At 44.4% G+C, this 5,903-nt stretch overlaps 1 protein-coding gene across 1 annotated transcript in view; it reads left to right on the forward strand.

Moving 5' to 3' along the window:
* The first annotated feature begins 5,606 nt into the window (after nt 1–5,606).
* RUSC2 (RUN and SH3 domain containing 2) overlaps nt 5,607–5,903 on the forward strand; it is a 60,454-nt gene continuing 60,157 nt past the window's right edge. Inside the window, exon 1 of the mRNA XM_007455958.1 lies at nt 5,607–5,879. The gene's annotated coding sequence lies outside the window, so the exon portion shown is untranslated. The remainder of the gene's footprint in view (nt 5,880–5,903) is intronic.

The following is a 5,903-nucleotide window of genomic DNA, read 5'->3' on the forward strand; positions in this document are numbered from 1 at the left end:
TTAATAAATGTCTACTGAATGAATGAACAAATAAAATGAAAGAATATTTAAATCTGCTTCTTTGACTATTTTTCTTGTTTCCCTGAATAGCACTACCACCCAGTAGCTCAAACCAAAAAACTGGAAGTCTTTCTGGACAGCTCCCTTCCATCCCTCTAATCCAATCCATTCTGTTACCAAGTTCCATATACTCTGTCTTAGAAATGTCTTCAAGTCTTTCTCTTCCTATTTGTTCCCAATCCCATTGATTTCATTGTTTCTTGCCTAGATTATGCCAACATCCTCCTCTCAGGCCACCCTGCCTTTGATTCTGCTTCTTTCCAATCCATGATCCATACCACAGAGAGTGATTTTTCAAAAATACAAATCAGATCATGTCATTTGCCAGTTTAAAGTCCTTTAGTGAATCATCATAGCTTTCCTGCCTTGGTGCTGCCTACCTCCCCAGCTTCATCGCCACTTTCTGCTGCACATACTAAATTATTCGCAATTCCCCAAAGGTTCCATTATCTTCAGAAACCACTGTGCCTTGGCCCTTTCTGTTCTCTCCTCTTAGAATATATTCTTTCCTTTATCTAGCTAATGTGTATCTGATCTTCAATCTCAGCGGCTTTGGTCACTTCCTCTGGGAGCCTTCACTGACACCCAGTTTCCTGTCAGGTTTAGATACCTGCCAAACACTAAAACTAGTTTATGACAGATTTAGTCAAGTAAGAACCTTCTTCTCCCTCCACCCTGCTCAAACCCTGGAGAAAGAAGATTAGCAAACTGGGGCATGGGAAAGAGATAGTGGGAAATGATAGACATCTACTAAGCCCCACTGAACATGGCCACCTGCAATAAAGCCAAGCTGAGAGATGGGAAATGGTTTTATTTTAAAGTATGAAGTTTAAAAAATAATTTCATTAGTGTGGACATCTTAATTATTCAAGTGAAACTTAAAGTAACAAGTACTGATTGCTACCTAAAATTGACCAGAAAATTCATGAAGTAAAAGTCTCATAAGTAGGTTAGAAGAGTAGAAGACAAAATAAAATGGTTTTATAGTTAAACTGACCCCACAAATTCCATTCTTTCAAGGTTCCAATTACACACACTTAAACACACACACACACACACACACACTCCCTTTCATCACATTCATCCATATACAACAAATATTTATTGAGCATCTACCATGTCTGGACACTGTTCTAGATGCTGCCAATACAGTGAAAGACAACAAAAAAGGTTTCTGCTACCATGAAGCTTATGTTCTAGTAGAAGAGCCAATGTCAAAGTAAACAAGATCATTCAGATAATAAGTGCTATGAAGATACTGCAACAGCTGCTTTAACAGTGAGAGGCTGTGAAGGGGGAGGGGTAGCTAATTTTATATTTGGTAGTCAGAAAAGGACTTTCTGAGGAAATAACATGTGACATGAGACTTAAGTGACTAGAAGGATCTAGCTTTGCAAAAATCTAATGGAAAGACATTCCAGGCAGAGTAAATAGTGTAAAGTCCTGAAGACAGGAGCAAGCTTTGTATATAAGAAACAGAAGCCTAATGTCGACAAAACATGGTGAGCAAAGGGGAGTGTGGTTAGATAGGTCTGATGAGAAGCAGTGGAGGGCTTTAAAGCCAGTTGAAAAGATTGGTCAGGCTATTCTATGGGCAATAGGAGTGCAAAAGTGACATCAGGGAGACTATTTAGGAGGCAGTTACAGTTGTCTAGGCATGGGATGGTGGTGGCTTAGACTAGGGTGGAAGCAGTGAAAAAATAAGTGGATGAACAGAGGATATATTTTGAAGATAAAACAAAAGGACTTTGTGGGTGGGCTACAGAAGATGCAGGTACTGGTTTATCAAATGAGCCCATTGATTTACTCAATGGTGCTAAATCCATAGATTACTGACTCTTCCCACACAGCTCCTGATGATGGGGTGGGTCTAGGTGGTCCCATATTTGTGCCAGTTGACTCCACTACTCCCAGCCACAACTGGTGAAGAGTGGATATATAATCCCAATATACCTGCTCTCTCTGGGAATTAGAATTCCAAGAAACTAAGTCAGTGATGAGAATAGTTACTAAACGGTCATACGGTTTCAGGAAGAGAGGCCTCCATTTTAAAGTGGCCATGACTTGCTATAAGTGTGAAGATAAGTGGGCCAATGTGTCTAGTCTATAGAGAGAAGAATAAAGCAGATGTCCAAAGGGAAACAGACAAGACACTGTTTCATTCCAGGAGAGCACCCCATAAGGGGTTTTCTGAAGTTGGGTTGGTGATGAGATCTTTTCACTTGAGCTAGATGGAATAGCTGCCAATAGCAAAAACAGAGAAGTGATTCCAACTTACATAGGCTTATACTTGTTCCTCATCTACAGCTTCTCAGGAACAGGGAGAGGTCACGGGACCATTTGGCTCATCCTTAACATCTTTTTCTATAAGAAACTGTGGGGGAAATAACCATATTTACCACTGCCAGAAACAGAGAAACAAGGGAGCACTGTCCTAGCCCCAACATTTTCCTGTAATTCTAGCTCCAAATCTTCTAAGATATGTACAAAGAGTTTTGGAGAAAACTCAGCGTTTGGAGGATCCTGAGAGTCATGCTAGACTATTCAGTCTACTTTACCCCCAACCCCCAATGACACATTAATCATTAAGTCCTATAGATCAGGGGTCCCCAACCCCCAGCCTGCAGACCGATACCGGTCTGTGGCCTGTTAGGAACCAGGCCACACAGCAGGAGGTGAGTGGTGGGCAAGTGAGCAAAGCTTCATCTGCCGCTCCCCATCGCTCATATTACTGCCTGAACCATCTTTACCCTCATCCGTGGAAAAACTGTCTTCCACGAGACTGGTCCCTGTTGCCAAAAAGGTTGGGGACCACTGCTATAGATTCTATACTCTTAATCTTTCTTAGATCTATCTCCTCTTATCTAACCCCTCAGCCACTGTCCTAATTCAGACCCTCCCATTTCTCATCATAATTACCACAGTCTCCTAACTGGTGTCTTTACTTTCCTCTAATTCAATATCTACATTCCAACTAGAGTGAGATTTCTAAAGTTCAAATCTGTTCAAATACTGATAATAATGCAAAATATTTTTGCCCATAACAATGCAAATAATTCCTATTCCCAGTGATGCAAATTAATTTTGTCTGGTAGAGAATTTACATTTCTAAAAGTCAAATACTCATGTGAACCAGTCTTAGTGTCTTACGGGTTCTCTCATTAATTAGTAAGTTTAATATAGATTTATTTTACATTTGTATAAGACTCATGATTTTACCTTTTTGAAAAATTATCCCTTAACACAAATAACAGGAAGTAACCCCCACTTGCTGAAGCCAAAAATGAGACTATATGAATGGATAGAAGGATATGTCATCAACCTAGGGCAACAATCAAGCTCACCTCAGTAAGAAGTAGAACCAGCTGCTGGAGGCCCCAGGAAGCTGGCGAGTAAGTCTCTTTGTGTCTAGACTTGACTCCTCTCTAGGCAACAGATTGATACTTCTCAGCAAAGTGGTTTTCTCTGCTACTCAGGCCATTTGACAAGTAAAAGATGGTTACTCGGCACTCTCAAATTTCCATTATAAGTCTAACAATGAGTAAGGGTCTAATTCTCTCTCCCCCAAATCCAAATTTTCAGGGAAGGGATTCCAATTGGCCTAGTTTAGGCTAAGTCCCCACCCTGCACCATTTAACTGCACAAACATCCAGTTTTTCATTGGTCTCCCTGGCTGGTCATAGCCCTCTCCACTTTGCCCCCAGAACTGTAGTTCTAAAATTCATATTTGATTTACCATTCCTGCCTTCACGTAAAGTGTCTCTCCACTGCTTACTGGATGAGTCCCAACTCCTTAGTATGTCATGGAAGGCTCTTCATCATCACACCCCTGACCATCTCTGCTGTGCTCTCTCCATCACGTCCCACATCTCAATCATATCAGTTGTTTTGCCCCTCTGTTCTTTTGCACATGCTGATTCCTTCACACCCTTTACCTCCCACTCATTTTTCAAAGCTCAGCTCACATGCCTTCTGTGAAGCCTGAGGATGTATTACACAGTATGACATTTATCTGCTTCCTTGACCCAACAAGCCTGGGTCTTGGAAGAGCACAGGGTCTCAGTCTCAACTCTTTCACACAGGATGGAACCTAGTGAGGTTCTAATAACTATTTGTTGAATGACCACCTGCCCCCACCCCTATTTGGATAGAAGAAGAAGACAACACAATTCTCAATGTCCCACATACACCTTGCCTAGGAGCAGGAAGTACATGAGTTCCGTTAAAGTAAAAATTATTCATGACACTTGTTAAAGATGGTAAGGCAGATATTATTTACAGGAGCTGAGGGGGGCAGGGACCATGGAGTAGCCATAGGAACCACTGCAATGGGTGCTGCAGTGGGGGAGAGATTGAGTTCAACTCAGACCCCAACAAAGACAAGTGGTAATTTATTAGCCAAGGAGCAGGGTAGGGGTCAGTGGGTGGAAAATTACAGCCTTAATCTGCTCTGGCTGCTATAATAAAACACCACAGGGACTTCACTGGTGGTCCAGTGGTTAAGATTCTGTGCTCCAAATGCAGGGGTCACGGGTTCGGTCCCTGGTTGGGGACGAAGATCCTGCATGCCCCACGACGCAGCCAAACAAAACAAAACAAGCAAAGAAACAAACAAAAAACAACACAGACTGAGTAGCTTATAAACAAATTTCTCACAGTTCTGGAGGCTGTTAAGTCTGAGATCAAGGTGCCAGCATGGTTGCTAAGTGCTCTCTTGTCACAGACTTCCTCATCTGGAGGATTGGGCTAGGGAGTTCTGTGAGATCTCTTCTATAAAACTATTAATCCTAATCATGCGAGCGCCTCATGACCTAATCACCTCCCGAAGGCCCCACCTACTAATCTTTGGGGGTTAGGATTTCAACATCTGAATTTTGGAGGGACATGATCATAGCAATTACTAAGAAGAAACATCAGGGGTAAGGGGGATTCTTGGTAAACCAACTCAACAGAATTCTTGCTGAAGGCAGGCCAAGGTGATAAGACACCAAGGATGGTCAGATACCAAGGGCGGAGAACTTCCAATAAACTGATTTAGTGAGATCCTTGCTCAAACTGGATTCTACAAGGACAAAGAGGAAAGCCCAAAGTCAACCTAAGTCCAGGGCAGACCCAGAAAAGCCTGACTAAATTTTTAGCCAAAGGAGACAGTCTTTGTCCGTTCTAGGTTTTACCGGGCTTTTTAACCCTGGCTACGCATGGGGTGCTTTTAAAAATATCAAGGCTGGGCACCATCCCACCCCTACTCCACCCTACCCGTGCTTCCAGTTCAACTGGTGTCGGCTGAGGTCAGGCTTTAGTTTTGTTTTTCTATTTTTCCCAAGAGGTTCTACTGCGGTGTCAGAGAATCGCGGCATTAGGCTAAGGTGGGTGCGCAAATGTACCTGCTTTCCACAGGCCAATCAGGCTGCGGGCGAGGGTTCTCCGGATTCCAGTACACCCCAGCCCGCTTAGCCCGGAACCACCCCGAAGGGGCGGGGGCGCCGCCGCAGAAGGCGGGGCCACGGCTGAAGCCTAGCCGCTCGCTCCCCTCGCGGGAAAGCACTGCGCGTGACTCGCTGCGCGCATAGCAGCAGGAGCGGGGAGGTGGGCGAGCACCCGCTGGCCCACAGCGGACCGAACCACTGGCCGTCCTGAGGGGCGGCATGAAGGCAATTCAGATCGGACCATCGGCGCCACAGCTGCAGGGGGGACCGGACGTTACCAAGCTGTCTGAGACAAGGGGGGCGCCTACTGGTCCAGGCTGCAACACGACCCCTGCAGGGCGCGAGACTACGCCGCCGCCTACGCCGTAGGACTAAACTGAGGCGAGAAACCAGGTAGGACGTCTCTTCGGGATCGGA

This window comes from Lipotes vexillifer, unplaced genomic scaffold (genome assembly GCF_000442215.2).
Source record: "Lipotes vexillifer unplaced genomic scaffold, Lipotes_vexillifer_v1.1 scaffold920, whole genome shotgun sequence".
Classification (NCBI taxonomy): Eukaryota; Metazoa; Chordata; class Mammalia; order Artiodactyla; family Lipotidae; genus Lipotes; species Lipotes vexillifer.